Source organism: Triticum urartu, chromosome 3 (assembly GCF_003073215.2).
Source record: "Triticum urartu cultivar G1812 chromosome 3, Tu2.1, whole genome shotgun sequence".
Classification (NCBI taxonomy): domain Eukaryota; kingdom Viridiplantae; phylum Streptophyta; class Magnoliopsida; order Poales; family Poaceae; genus Triticum; species Triticum urartu.
In genome coordinates, this window is record NC_053024.1 from 347,964,463 (window position 1) to 347,980,911 (window position 16,449).

A 16,449-nucleotide genomic window follows, 5' to 3' on the forward strand; every position below is an offset into this window, starting at 1 on the left:
TTCTCGATTCTCTAGTCCTATTTATAGGCAAAGGCCCTGGGCCTCTTCCCAAATATTGAGCGGGAAGGCCGCCAACAATTGGCCATTTTGAAGGGAAACATCTGGTACACTTATCCTGACTAAAGTTGGTCCTCGCCTGCCAAAGGCTCTGGTGGTGACGCTGGCTTGGGCTCCACAATGACTTCCTCCCTGCCGTTGGACTGGTCTTGGTCTCGTTGCACCGAAACGGGTGCCTTTGCTTGATGCTCTCGCCTGCGCTTGCTCCCTTTGCACCAAAGAGGAAAGGAGGACACTGCGCGGGCTGGCGCCCGCCTGGCACCCTTGGTCGTCATGGCTTGCGTCACGGGCACCTCGTGAGGTACCCCGCCTTGATCTCTCCGCCTCCTCGCGAGCCAGCCTGATGAGGCTGTGCCTGAGGAAGCTCCGTGTCATTCGCCCCGTGAGGCTTGGCCCCTCGTGACGGTCTTGGGTCTGTGTTGATGAAGACGGGCCGTGCTGGGCCCCCTTTGAGCCACGCCGCAGGCCGCAGGCAGGCAAGTCTGGGGACCCCCGTTCCCAGAACGCCGACACACGCCGGCGTCAACAGCGCGCTCCTCCCAGGCAGCGCGCGATGAACGGCGTAATCACGCCGAAGATCCCGGGCATCGTCGCGGGAAGAGCCCCGAGCGCCAGTCCCGGGACGTAGAAGACCTGCCCACTCGCCGAGGCGCTGGTGAAAGCGGCATGCGACCGCGGGGTCGTGATAGAGCTCCTTCTGACATGGTCAGAAGACGAAGCGCTTCGCGATCCGTGCAGATTTCTCTGCCGCCGATGCCAGCAGAGGCCCTGGCGCGCGCGTAGTTGCTCGTCGATTTTCCTCACACTACGGGGAAACTCGACGAATGGAGAGCCACTATCCGAAGCCTTGTTGTGGTTTCCAACAAAGACGAACCAAGTTCGGTGAGGCCCCCGGGTCGATGCTCCGATGGAGTCCCGTGGACCAGTGGAGGAAAAGCCGGCGACGCCGCGACCATGGTGCATTCACCTCTTCCCCATCCGGTACCGCAGACGCCGGCTCATCGCGATGTCGCGGGCGACGCCATCTCCATAGCATCGTCTGACCCGCGGACCCACTATGATCAGCGCCAAGTTCTTCGGGAACGAGCCCATGAAGACGCTCGAACCACTATCGAGCGCCGGTGCGGAGCGCGCCACCAGTCAGACAGGCGAGCAGGCCTGCTGTGAACCACCCGACCCCGGAGAGCCCTGGAGGCCTACCTTACAAGATAGACTGTCCGGCTTTTACCCGTGAGCTGCAGCAGTTCCAGTGGCCCACTCACCGCACCTTCAAACCTGACGTTGGTGAAAAGTACTACGGCAAGACTCACCCGTCTGAGTTCCTCAGCATCTACACCATCGCGATGCAAGCCGCCGGAACTCGCGACGATAAGGTGCTTGCGAATTACTTTCCATTGGCTCTTAAACCCAATGCCATGTCGTGGTTGATGCACTTGCCGGTAGACTCTATTTCCTCCTGGTCGGATTTGTGCCATGAGTTTGTGGGCGCCTTTACTGGGGGTCACCAAGCCCATGGCCAAGCAAGCGACCTGCATGTCATTCCCCAGAAGGGAGGTGAGAGTTTGCGCAAGTATATACAGAGGTTCAGCCAGGTACAGTACAATATCCCTGATGTTCACCTTGCCGCCATCATCAGGGCATTCCATCAGAACGTGCGTAACCACAAGATGCGCGAAGAACTGGCAATGAACAAGGTGAAAGATGTGGCAGAACTCTATGTTCTTGCTGACAAATGTGCCCGGGCTGAAGAGTGAAGGAAGTACCCCGGCGAAGATGCCGGCGTGGAAACCGACTCCTCGGAAGAGGATACTGCCGACCCGGCGAAGAAAGGCTGGCGCCGCAACAGGAAGCGGAAAGGTAAAGTTGTGCTTGCCGTCGAGGGATCTGGCGACTCCGGCTCCACCAAGAAAACCAAGGCAGATGACCCCGGCAAGGAAATTGCCGGATGTGTCGCCTGCCGGGCCTTGGCGGCTGCCAAGAAGCCAGGAAACTCTGACAAGCAATACTGCAAGATCCATCGCACCAAAGGCGATGATCTCCAGAACTGCCGACAGGTTGAGCTCCTTGCTGAGAAGCAGAGGGCTGAATAAGAGAGGCGGGACAAGGAGAAAGGCCAGGACGGTGCTGAGGGGTCCGGCAAGAAGCGTGACGTCCAGGCGAGCCGTCGCAGCAAAGATAAACTGCGAGAGAGGCCTGACCGGGGCCGTGACAAAAAGCCAGAAGACGATGATCACGAAGAGGATGATGAGTCAGGTGACCAAGGATTTCAGAAAGCTACAGAGGCCATGTGCGTCAATGGCGGCGCCTCACTGCATACCTCTCACCGCTAGCTTAAACAGTGGGCGCGTGAGATTACAGCGGCGGAACCGTCGTTTGATGCCCAAAGGCCGCTGAAGTGGTCCAGCACACCTATCATTTTTGACACTAAGGATCACCCTGATCGCACTACTGTAGTCGGGTGCTTGCCATTGTTGGTTTCACCAACAATACACAACCTCAAGGTGACAAAGATGCTAGTCGATGGCGGGGCCGGTCTAAACTTAATATCGCCTGCCGTGATCGAGAAATTGCAGATTCCTGATGAAGACCTCGAAGAGACGGGCATGTTTCAAGGGGTCAACCCGGGAAGAAGTCAACCTAAGGGAAAGGTCACATTGCCCGTGACTTTTGGGAGTGATCTGAACTACAGGACAGAAAGGGTTGTGTTCGACGTTGCCAAGATCCCCTTGCCTTACAACGGGATCCTTGGCCGCCCAGCGCTGGCCAAGTTCATGGCGGCGTCACATTATGCCTACAACACCCTGAAGATGCCGGGGCCTATGACGATCATCACCGTCCCATCAGACAAGAAGGATGCACTAATTTGTGCTGACCAACTCTATCAACAAGCAGTTGCAGCAGCCGCCACTGCTAAGGCGCTTGCTCCTGCTGCTGGAGCCCCGGGAAGGCAAAAGAAGAAGATCGGTGAGACCTCAGGCATCCACTCCGGCAAGCGCACATCTTCAGAGTGTAGCGCTCCCATCAGGGACGTGCCAGAGAGATCCGCTGACAGAAACAAGAAGTCCAGGGCCACACCGCCGGGAACCAAGAAGGTTTCTGCCAAGGAGGACGGCACGGGAGGAGCTTTTACCATAAGCTCCACCCTTGACGACAAATAGGAAGACGCGCTCGTCACCTTCCCGCGGGCGAATGTCGATGTGTTTGCATGGCAAGCATCCGACATCCCCGGCGTTCCCAGGAAGGTGATTGAGCACCACCTTGCTGTCTGTCCTCATGCGCGGCCCGTCAAGCAGAAGGTCAGAAAGCAAGCTTTGGAACGACAAGAGTTCATCACAGAGGAGATCCTGAAACTGGAAGCAGCGGGTTTGGTAAGAGGAGTGCTCCATCCAACGTGGTTGGCCAATCCGGTGGTACTGCGCAAGGCAAATGGGAAGTGGAGGTTGTGTATTGATTACATAGATATTAATAAGGCTTGTCCCAAAGACCCCTTCCCGTTGTCGCGCATCGACCAGATTGTTGACTCCACAGCCGGGTGTGATCTATTGTCATTCCTCGATGCCTACTCCGGCTACCACCAGATCTTCATGACAAGGGAAGATGAAGAGAAAACAGCATTCATCACCCCATGTGGTTTGTATTGCTTTCTATGGATGCCTTTCGGGTTGAAGAGTGCTGGTTCAATGTTTGCAAGGGCGGTCCAGATTGATTTTGAACCCCAGCTCCATAGAAATATGGAAGCCTATATGGATGATATAGTGGTCAAAACCAAGAACAGGGCAACCCTCATATCAGATTTACAAGAAACATTTGCAAACCTACGCAAGATCAATCACAAGCTGAACCCTGAGAAGTGCATCTTCGGCGTCCCGTCTGGCAAGCTTCTCGGGTTCTTTCTGTCACAGCGTGGGATAGAGGCCAATCCGGACAAGATCAAAGCTATAGAGCAGATTGAGGCGCCCAAGCGAGTCAAGGATTTGCGTCGGCTTGCTGGTTGTGTTGCCGCCATGAGCAGGTTCATTTCCAAGTCCACCGAGCGCGCCCTTCCCTTTTTCAAGATTTTGAAAAAGGCGGGCCCGATGGAGTGGACGCCAGAAGCTGAAGTAGCATTGCAAGATTTGAAGAGGTACCTCTCCTCCGCGCCAATACTAGTTGCGCCTAGGCCACAGGAACCGTTGCTGCTGTACCTGGCGGCAGCGAACCAGGTGGTCAGTGCCGCGCTAGTGGCGCAGAGAGAAATTGTCGATGAGGTAATAGCAGCGACGGAGCCCGATGCTACCGATGTCGAGACGACGCAGCCGGTTGGAGTGCCGCCAAGGAAGAAGATGATGCAGCACCCGGTCTACTTTGTTAGCTCCCTCCTGCAGGGGGCTAGATCATGGTACTCTGGTGTGCAGAAACTGCTCCTCGGCCTTCTTATGGCCTCGAGGAAGCTGCGTCACTACTTCCAGGCGCACGAAATCACTGTCGTCACTCGCCTCCCTCTGCAACGGATATTACACAATCCAGACGCAACGGGAATGATCATAGAGTGGGCACTGGAACTGTCCAGCTTTGGCCTCAAGTTTGAGAGTACCTCGATGATTCAAAGCTGAGTCCTGGCGGAGTTCGTTGCAGAATGGACCGCGACGCCTGACGAAGAAACTCAAGAGACTGCTCTCCCCGGCAAGGAGGCATGTTGCCACTGGATCATGTACTTTGATGGAGCTTTCTCCTTATAGGGCGCCGGGGCTGGCGTACTGCTTGGCGCGCCCACCGGAGAGCACCTGAAGTACGTGATCCAGATGCACTTCCCCAGGGAGGTGTCAACAAACAATACTGCTGAATACGAGGGGCTACTTGCTGGTCTTAGGATCACGGCAGACCTCGGAATCAAGAAACTCATCGTCAGGGGTGACTCGGAACTTGTCGTCAAACAAGTCAACAAAGATTACCAGAGCCCGTTGATGAAGGCCTACGTCGATGAAGTGAGAAAGATGGAAGAGCGTTTTGATGGTATACAGGCGGAGCACGTTCCCCAAGCAGAGAACGACATCGCCGATTACCTGTCAAAGCGCGCTGCCCTCAAGCTACCTGTGGAACCAGGTACCTTTGTGCTTCAGCTAACTCAACCATCCGTTGATCCATCAACATAGCAAAACAAGAGAAGGAAATCATGGCCTGGCAAGTACTTTCCCACCGAGCTCCCCGGAGCCGCCGGCAAGGATGTTGCCAGAGATACTGAGCCCGCCACGGGACGGCTAGCTCCGGCGGAGCATCAAGCTCTTGCCATCGAGACAGCCGCTCCTGTAGCAGAGGAAATGCCTTTAGTCCTCGCCGTCGAGCCCCGGGCTCCAGTGTGGGCACAACATACCGTCCGATTCCTCCAAATAGGGGAACTTCCCGAGGAGCGGGAAGAAGCGAAAAAAGTAGCCCGTCGCTCTACTATGTACCAGTTCGTCGATGACGTCCTGTACAGAAAGAGGCCGAACGGCGTGAAATTGAAGTGTATCCCTCGAGAGGAAGGACTGGGGCTGTTGGCGAAGATACATGGAGGCATATGTGGATCCCACATAGGGTCAAGAGCCCTTGCCGGCAAGGCATTTTGGCAAGGCTTCTTCTGGCCCACTGCCCTCCAGGATGCGACGACACTAGTCACCAGGTGTGAAGCGTGTCAGTTCCATTCAAAGAAACTTCATCAGCCAGCTCAAGCCCTTCAAACCATTCCTCTCTCCCGGCCCTTCTCGGTCTGGGGGATCGACATACTGGGCCCTTTCCCCCGCGCTGTCGGGGGCTTTGAGTACTTGTACGTCGCAATCGACAAGTTCACAAAGTGGCCAGAGGTGGAAGCAGTGAGGAAGGTCACAACACAGTCAGCCGTCAAATTCTTCAAGGGACTAGTGTGCCGTTTTGGTGTACCCAACAGGGTTATCACCGACAACGGAACACAGTTCACAAGCCGCACCTTCATGCAATATACCCAAGACCTCGGCAGCAAAGTCTGTTTCGCTTCCATTGCTTACCCACGAAGCAATGGTCAAGCTGCAGGGCAAACACTGAAGTACTGCGAGGCTTAAGGACAAAGACCTTTGACAGGCTGCGCAAGAGTGGAAGGCGCTGGATTGATGAATTGCGGGCGGTTCTTTGGTCAATCAGAACGACGCCAAATCGAGCCACCGGCCAGACACCCTTCGCCCTGGTATACGAGGCAGAAGCAGTTCTCCCCATTGAACTCATATACGGGTCACCTTGAGTACTCACTTATCATGAGCTTGAGCAAGAGCAACTGCGCCAAGATGACGCAACGCTCCTTGAGGAAGATCGTCTTCGGGCGGCTGTGAGAGCAACACGCTACCAGCAAGCCTTGCGCCGCTACCATAGCCGCAAGGTTCATGCCCGAAGCCTTGAGGAAGGCGACCTTGTTCTTCGGCGCGTTCAATCGGCCAAAAATTCCAACAAGTTGACACCAAAGTGGGAAGACCGTTATCGGGTAATACGAGTCACCAGGCCCGGCGCAGTCCGCCTGGAGACCGAAGATGCCGTTCCAGTGAGTAACTCCTGGAACATTGAGCATCTTCGCATGTTTTACCTGTAAGGCGCGGCTTGCCGGGCCCCCCGGCAAGCCACCTTTTGTACGAGCCTTGCCGATGACGCATGTAACCCTCTGTACAAAGCCAGGCGCAGACCCTGAGCATAAGTAAATGAAGCGCTGGCGCCCTGAGTTATAGCATGCATGCTAGGTCAAGTCTCGTCCTTCGTTAAGGTTGATAGTGCTTAGCGGCGACTAACCCCTAGCTTAGAGGTCGAGTGTGCGTCTCCTTGTCTTTCTTTCGTCTTCTTTGGTTCACAGGACACACGGATATCCGTGCCAAACCACTTGGGAAGGAAAAGAAGATGAACAGACCAGCATGTAGCCCCCGGCAAGCCAGTATTGCCGGGGGCTGCAAGAGCGAAGATTCACCCACGGCGAACCAGGGTTGCCAGGGACTGCAGCTTCAGATAAGTTCTTCATCCCTTATCATGCATTCCATTATGGACTGATGTATGTGAAACCTCGTTTTCCCCTAAGCTACCGTCCTCCCCTAACTCTAGGCCCTGGGCTCGTTCTTGGGGCCAAGTTGGGTCATAGTCGCGGCAGTGAAAGGATGAAACAAGGAGCCTGGACCCGCCTCGTCCCTGCCTCCGCCAAAGGCATGAGGAAGGTCGAGCGAAGTGGGGAGACGGCAACGCCTACTGCTGGGCAAGGAAATGTTTATCTTAACGATATCAAGGATTTATTCCCTGCCGTGGGTTTCACCCACAAACAAATGACCCGGCAAGCATCCATTTTTCATTAAAAACATTCCACTCAGGTACAGGCCATAGGGAATGAAAAACATGAATGATGGGATTACAAGTTTTAAATTCCACAAAGGCCCGAAGGCTTACAAACTAAAAAGAGATAAGGTGCCCGTAATCCCTTTCTTGTCCCTCTCCTCAGGAGGCAGGTCAAGGAGGCGAATGGGACGAAAGGAGTGCCTAGGCGAGCTACGGGTGGCAGAAGACACCAAGAGAACATCTTGGTGGCCGTCCAAAGGCTGGATGGTGATGGCGGCGCCGGAAGCAGAGCTCGAAGACGAGGCGGTAGGACGTCAGCACGCGTCGAAGGCGTCGGTGCCCGCGTACTCCGACTTGACGGCCTTGCCACCCGCCCTCTTCCTTTTCCGCAGCCTCCCAACGCCAGCCGCCCAAGGAGACGACCCCAAGAAGTTCAGGGAGCCGGCGATGTGGATGATGGGGTCGCCGGTGCCGCATGGAGCGGTGCCCGACACCTAATCGGACCCGTCATCCTGCCGCCTACTACCCTCGTCGTCGCTGCCGCTGTCCTCCTCGTCGCTCCCGCCCGAGGAGGAGTCTTCACTATCAGAAGAGCTCTCCACGCAGCACCTTGCACGGGTCCCAAAGCACCCGAAGACCATGACGGAGAGAAGGCCACCCTCCATCAGCTTAAAATGGAGAGTGAGCCCCTCCGTCAAGCAGTGGATATGGGCAAACGTCTTCCATCCCCGACGGAGATACATCACGTGAGGGGCGGGGAAGTCGATGCGGGCCCGCGTGCCACTGATCCCGCAGCCCCTCATGTGCAGCCACAACGACTCCGGCAGATCCAGCTCCATCTCCCGCGCAAATGGAGTCGGGAGACGAAGGCGATGGCACGGCGGCCGGCGCAGCCTGACGAAGAACTCACAAGGGTCATCCCCAACATGGCCCTCCATTGGAGGAGGAGCTTCTGGCGGAGGCGAGGCCGGCGCGCCACCCCGTCCTCCTCTTCCCCGAGTGCCCCGGCCTCGCCCACGGCCTCGCCCCCTCCCCCTTCCCCTCGCGGCCGGCTCTGCCACCGCAGGCGCAGGAGAAGGAGGGACGCGTTGTCGAGCGGCGACCCTCGCCGCCACTGTTGAAGGACCGGGGTTCCCTCTCTCCATGACGGATGGAAGGGAGGAGCAGAAGCTGAAGGAAGAAGAATATGAAAGAATGCGGGACGCCATCCCCCCTCCCGCTCTTTATAAAGGATCGGGGTTGGGGCTTGGCCGCCCCGCTCGGCCAATCAAGACACGGGAGGCGCAGGGAGCCAGGGCCGACCCGCTGCCCCAACCAGTGACGGCCCGGTTTCCCGCCTCCACCGTTTGCCACACCAAGCGCATGGGAGACACGTGGAGAACGTGCAGAACCGAGGGGATGGGTGAGGTGACCTCTCCCCACCCCGTGATCATGGGGAGTGGACGCCTCGAGGACCGCGCCTCGGCCCCATTCAGTAAATGGACCGCGCCTCCACGCCTTCCTCCGTTTATGGGGAAGGCGCGAACCGCCCCCTTTACTACGACGTGACGCATGCCTGCGGGAACCAACCCCATGCATGCCGCCCACGTCACACGCGCCTCCCCACGCCGCGCCACGCGTGGGAATCATGGGAAGCGCAGCGCGCGAAGAATCTTACCGCGGTAAAAACCGCCCCGCCTGCCCGCGCACCGTTTTTGGGCCTAGCCCAAACAATGCGTTGCGCTTATGTGTGGACCAGGCCCGGGGGTCATGTCGGTGTACAAAAAGAGGGGTACACATTTTGTACCCCTATAACTGTGCACGAGCAGTCTGAGCCGCGGGCACCACCACACCAAGCAAGGAAAGGGAGGTGAGCCAGGGTAAGACCGAAGCTCAAGAGAACTATAACGCCAAGGCCAAGACCATGAAGAGCAAAGGGGACGAAGCGGACTCCCTCGGCAAGATCCTTGCCGGGAGACAGTTCTAGCAGCCCCAGCAAGACCCTTGCCGCGGCAACTCGTCCCATGCTTACGGAGCAAATCACCCTTGAGTCCACTGCGCCCAAAGGGCAAGGATTCGGGAGACATCCCCGTGGCGGCATGCAGATCTTAGTGAAGACATTGAAGATCAGATACGCACTAAGGAGAAGACAACACTTGGTGGGATCCCAGCCGGGGAAGACCACAAGGCCCCCGGCAAGCGCCTTGCCGGAGATGACAGGAGGCGCCTCGGCAAGACCCTTACCGGGGCCCCGGCAAGGCCCTTGCCGAGGACACCCGTAGGGCCACCATCAGGTCCATGCCGACTAAACCTCCACCGCCGTTCGCATGCAGCTGCCGACCCAACCAGCTGGGTAGGTACCTGCGTGGCAGCATGCAAATCTTCGTGAAGACCCACCACTGCGCCACCTCAGCTGCCTGCCTACCTACGTGGCATCGCAAGCGTCGCTGGCCAGGGCGCGTGTCGACACAAGAAGGAGATGCGACGGACGAGGCAGGTCTCTCCCCCGTCCCCGATAAAGCAAGGACACCTAAGCAAGACGCATTAAATGCGCCTTGTCATGTAATGCGAGGGATAACCTCGCATCACTGTACCCTTTCCACCTCCTGTGTGCCACTGTGGCAACCCCTTTTCCTATAAAAGGAGGCCCGAGGCGACCGGGAGAGGGATTCAGCTTTTTGGAGCTCCTCACGCCCCATAGCTAGCTCAAGAACACAGATATCCAATCCACCAAAGCAGGAGTAGGGTTTTACTCATCCTTGCGGCCCGAACCTGGATAAACGAACCGTGTGCTACATGGTTGATCCGCTCTTCTCACGACCCCGCGCCCCGCTAACCGTAGTAGGGATTCTCGTGATCCCATAGGTGTCGTTCCCACCGACAAGGCGCAACTTTTTCATGTAGAACACTTCCGCTAATTCCTTATGATTTAAAAGCAGTTTTGATTTTACAAAAATGCAAACACTCTGTTTTTTGCGACACCCAAATCGTCGTGTGCACTGCATCAGATAAATGAGTGCACGACTTTAGACTAAAAACGCACTGCATCTGACAGACTGAAAATTGTCATGCATACACGACGAACGAAGTGCACTGCTTTGAGACAGATGAGTGCACTGCTTCAGACCGAAACTGCACTGCATCAAAACGGACTGAAAATCGTCATGTGTATGTGACAACGAAGTGCACTGCATCAGATGGATTAGTGCACTGCTTCAGACCAAAACCGCACTGCATCAAACGGAGTAAAAATCATCGTGTGTACGTGAAAACAAAGTGCACTGCAACTCCCAATGCAATTTTAGATGCAATTTTACTTTCATGTGCACTGTAATAAGGGAACCACAAACTTTTTAACAATGAACTACAATAATTTTGAAAAATGTACTTCTTCGGTTCACCGAGCGCTCTGCTTTTTACAAAGAAAAAATAGAGTGTTCTGCATTGCTGGGAAGTTTTTCTTTTCTTTTTTTTCCATTCATGTGTTCTACACTAGACGAGTAGTTGTATGCATACAGTTTCCCGTAATTTTTAGTAGGTGCTCGTTCTGCACTGCACGAACCAGTCTAGCGCACTACGGAAGGTGCACATGTGCACTGCATGAACAATACAAATATACTGAAAACACACATTATTGGCGCGCGTCGGTGCCGAAGGAAGCGAAGGAACTGCAGGGCAACCGATGGAACTTTGAGCCGCACGATTCTGTCACCGGCCACGGCAAAAAAATCGAAAAAACCCGCTGGCTGGAGCTTCATCTGCTGTCGATGTGGACTGCGAGGCCCCCGCTGCTAGGGATGCAGTGGAGGAGATGGGTGGACTGCACGCGCACAACCGAGCTGCAACGGATGGCAAAAACTGAAACACAAAAAGTCAAAAACTATCAAATTGGTTCATTTTCATACGCAAAGAACAGAAGGAAAAAATAGTGAGCTGCACATAGTCAGCGATTTCCCCGCGTGCGTCCTCTGTGTGGACTGCAAGAGAAATTCTGCCCGAGCCGCCAGACGCTTTGCCCCGGCAGAGCGACCATGACCTGAGGCAGCGGCGAGCCGTCCCTAACCACCGCGAGAGGCATGGGCTGCGGCGGCGACCTGCAGGAGGGGAAGGAGACCGGCAACCTGCCATTGACCTTCCTCGCGTGGGATCCCAAGCAAGATGGGGAGAAAGGCAGAAGGTAGCCGGCGGCGGCACTATTGCGGTCGAGCTCCGTAAAGAGAGGAGGTGAACCTGCGGGATCTGCCCCCTGAGCACCATCCATTAACCTCCACTCCCCATGGTAGCGCGACGATGTGGATGTGGGAGTTGCTCGTCGGGGAAATACAGCGTGGTTGCCGGCCGGATCCAGCCGGTGTTGTGCGTGTTGGAGGTGGGGTGGCTGGGGCGGCGCTCGCGGGGGAAGGTGGTCAGGGCGCGGTGCAGCAACGCTGGGACAGTGGGCCACGGCAGGGCGAGGTGCGGTGGGATGGTGCACCATGGCGGGACGGGACGTTTGGCGGGCAGTGGAGCGGGATGTGGTGGGGCGACGGCGGCCGGTCGCAGTTTCTGGTGGGTGGGCCACCGGGGGATCCGCGGCGCGTGGAAGCCGTTGGCCGGCCGGGGTCGCGGCATGAGGGGGTTGGGGGAAGGTGTGGCAGGTGGATTTGTGGATCAGGGGAGGAAGTGGGAGGGGATCGGGGGAGGAAGGTGGAAGGGATCGGGGGAAGAAGGTGGAGAAGAGAGAGTGGTGGGTGGGGTGGGCTGGTGGGGTTGGTTTTCATCTGTGTCGTCGCCGGGTGTTATCAGAATAAGGAGGTGGTGTTATTAGAATAACACTTTTAAGGGTGTTATTAGAATAGACCCACCCTATACATATATATATATATATACGGTGGCGCTATTGTGCGCGAGCGTGCATAATGCTTAACGTGCGCTCTGGCCGGTCCAAATTAGGCGGGCGGCTCGTGGAGCTCTCCACTGCACATTTTTTGAGGGTAACGGTGTTTGCAAGATAAAGTAACGCATTTAATTTTTTTACCATGTGTGCTCCTCTTCGCTCCGACTCGGTGGTCACGTTGCATTGGTAGTAATAGGGGTAATTTAGATGGTAATAGACAAAGAATCTTTACCAGGCAATGCTATATATATATGCTCGATTGATTTCTTCATGCATGTCAAATATGTTAACTGTATGGGCTGGCCTGTCTATATATCATCTGGATTTGCAATATGGACAATTAATATGCAAATGCCTTCTGGACATCGGTGTTGATCGCCACGTTGAAAACATGGACATTCTCTACTCTATCGGGTACACACTTAAACTGAATGAATTATGTATGATACTAATACTTTCCATGAAAATTTAAGAACTTGGGTAACAACATTTGAGTAACATATATATAGTTGTGACACTAGTCGACAAAAGGCGGATCTTGGTAACACGGTACTTAACAATTTTGACCATATGGTCCATACCTACATACTTAACATAGTAACAACTAGCACATTTTAAGAGGTTGAGGGCCAAGAACCACAACTATCTGTTGGAAGCAACTTGATCACGGGGACTCGGCATCTCGTCAATGAAAAGGAAGAACCCTCCTATGCCTTGGTAGAGCAGGAGTAGAACATTGTCTCCAATTTTCCAATGTGGATGCATTGCCACGACAAGCGAGAACTTCTTAATTTGAATGGTTCCATTTCTGTGGGAAATGCAGTACATTGCAATCACTTTGGCATTATTAGCAGGCACAAGTGCAATTCAACCATGCCGAGATATCGATTTAGAAATAGCTGCAGCTGGCAATTTCTATTGAAATGAAGAATAAAAACCAAGTGTAACATATCATTGAAGATATATATAGTTTATGAACATCAACATAAAAATAAGACTTTGTACTAGCGTTTTGTGCACACAATTGGTCTTGTTCAATGTGTGCACCTAGGTAGATTTAATCCCATCCAAAATCGAGTGTTCATACGTTGTGATATCTCTGTCAGATTATCAACAAATTTTATGACATGCTTCAAGTCTTTCCAGTGAAATTTGGTACGCCGAGTAACATACAGATCGTTAACTATGCGTCCAACATATCCTGCTTAAAAGGTGGAAAGGTATTATTTATTCAGAACATGGCAGAAGAATATATAATGGGCATAAATTGGTAAATAGAATTTGTTACTGCCTAGGAACGAAGTCAGAAAATGAAATCACAATTGGTTGCTTAAATAGTGATCAGTTAGTCTGAACAAATACCCTGATTTTGCTAAGTAAAATGCCAACATGGAGAAACTTGAAAGAACACTAACCTCGATGAGACCGTGATAGGCTGATGACGTTGGGGAAGTAAACATACATGTTAATTAGACCAGGTTGTGGTCCACACACTACAATTTTATAGCCAGCTTTTAGTTCAATGACTTTTTGCGGTGTGTTTGTTGGGATCCGATGAATTTTGAGTTTATGATCAGATTTATAGATGAATATTATTTGAGTCTTTGTTGAACTCTTTTATGAATGATCTTTATAGCCTCGTATTTCCTCTCCGAAACTTTGGTTTGGTTTGGCCAACTAGGTTGACTTTTCTTGCAATGCGAAGAGGTGCTTTGTGATGGGTTCGATCTTGTGGTGCTCATTCTCAATGACAGAAATAGACATGACACGTATGTATCGTTGCTATTAAGGATAACAAGATGGATTTTATTCCTACATGAATAGATCTTGTCTACATCATGTCATTGTTCTTATTGCATTACACCATTTTTTTCATGAACTTAATACACTAGATGCATGCTGGATAGCGGTCGATGTGTGGAGTAATAGTAGTAGATGCTGCCAGGAGTTGGTCTACTAACCTTGGATGTGATGCCTATATACATGATCATTGCCTTGGATATCATTATAATTATTTGATTTTCTATCAATTGTCCAATAGTAATTTGTTTACCCACTGTATGCTATTTTCTCAAGAGAAGCCTCTAGTGAAATCTACGGCCCTGGGTCTATTTCCTATCATGTTATTTTCAGATATATTTATCCATTAAACCAAAAATACCTTGCTGCATTTTTTCTTTACTTATTTTATTTTGTGTTTTTGCTAGATCTAATCATTAAATCTCATACAATTTAATCTATCTCAATACCGACGAGGGATTGACAACCCCTCTTACGCATAGGGTTGCAGGTTTTTGTTGTTTGTGTGAAGGTGTTGTTTACATAGTGTTGCTTGGTTCTCCTATTCGATTGATAATCTTGGTTTCATAACTAAGGAAAATACTTACCATTGTTGTGCGGCATCATCCTCTCCTCTTCGAGGAACTACCAACGCAGATACAAGCAATCACGCCACAAGGGGAGGGAGAGTCCCTCCCCTTTGGCCGGCCAAGGGATGATGAGTTGGACTCCTCCCCCACTCCAATTCGGCCTCCTTCCTTAGGGAAGGGAGGCGCCTCTCCACTTGGGCCTTTGTGGCCCAAGTTGCCTTCCACCTCTTGGCCTTTTAAGGCCCGTTGATATTAAATTAAATATAACATAGTTCTACGTACTTTCAAACCATTTTATATATAATTTAACATCCCCAGAAAAAAAATTCCACCTATATATTTATCAATAATACCCGATATTTTCCGAAACCGTTCTGCTGACCCCGAAACGCTTCTGAATCCACACGAAACTATTTCAAATATTAATGAAACAATTCCACAAATATATTATCATCACACCCATCTTAATAGCACTCAGCAAATTATGGTGGCCTTAAGCTTGTGACCCTGTAGGTTTAGTAACTCATAGACATGAACGAAACCCTTCGTTCAAATACTGACGGAATCATGGATGTCCATATCGATCCCTATGAGCACATGAATGATATTTGAGTGAATCTTTGGTTATCACGTGATGTTCCCTTTGCTTCATGATACTTTACAAAATCTGGGATGCATCAGTATCCTCCTGAGTAAACACATGCTCATTATACCGTAATCCGCATTACCGGCTTTGTTCCTTTTTCTCGTTGTTATGTTCCGGCATCCGTGACGCAGTCACCTATGCCTTGCCAGATGATGATGGATGCCATCACACTAGGAGGTCCCTAAGAATATTTCTCCATCACCGGAGAAGCAAATTCCACTCTTGAGCTATCTAGTCCCTTGTCAAACTTTCCGATGAACCCGTAAGTTGTCGTTATGATCACTCTGTTACAGGTGACGTTTGAGCAACCCCAAAGCTCACAATATGGTAAGAAGTGACTACGATGCTCTCATGGTCTAAGGACTAAAATCCCATGTTAAAACTCTGTGTTATTACAATTGATTATAGACGATATTATTCAATTCATAACAGACAAATTTGGGTTGATTCAATATGATCGTTCTTCTAAAGTCGTAATCTCAATGTTGTTTTAGGACTATCATTTAACACTTCAAACAATATCCTAAGATCCGGAAAAAAAGATCACCAACAACACTTGAACTAGTCCTAGAGGCAAGTCTAGGAATCTTTTATTTAACCGTTTATCATTCCACTTGTGCATATGAGTTTTCCACCAAATTGCATATTCCAGGATCATAGCAGTTATAGCATAGAATATAAACTCTTTAATTATGAATATGGAAATATGATTATACAAATATTATTGCCTCTAGGGAATATTTTCGACAATGCCAACACCGTCACTTTCATGAATATGGAATCACAAACCGTAACACCAATATTCCTACTAACCCCAGATCATCCACTTGTACACCCACATATTACCATCCCAATATCACAAAACCATTGCAAGGAATCAAACCAACATATTCGGCGATCTACATGCAAGTTTTTATTATACCACCTTTATATACCTATCATTCTTGGACCAAACATATAACTCATGCAAATTACCGCTTTCAATTTAACTCTCAAAAGGATATAAGTAAGGCAATAGATTGCAAATGATTTCTATTAAATATCTTGGCGTGCTCAAACAAATATAAGTGAAGAATGATACGTCTCTCATATATCTATAATTTTTTATTGTTCCATGCTATTATAATATCAATCTTGGATGTTTTATATGCAATTATATATCATTTTTGTGACTAACTTATTAACCTAGCGACAAGTGCCAGTTGTTGTTTTTTCCTGTTTTTTTTGTT

At 51.5% G+C, this 16,449-nt stretch overlaps 1 long non-coding RNA gene across 1 annotated transcript; it reads right to left on the reverse strand.

The window, feature by feature from the left end:
* Nucleotides 1-10,665: 10,665 nt before the first annotated feature.
* Nucleotides 10,666-12,043, reverse strand: LOC125548361. Its single transcript, XR_007301033.1, has 2 exons — nt 11,560-12,043; nt 10,666-11,187 (listed from the first exon to the last, which is right to left on the reverse strand). It is a non-coding gene; the product is annotated as an uncharacterized LOC125548361 (long non-coding RNA).
* Nucleotides 12,044-16,449: the final 4,406 nt, after the last annotated feature.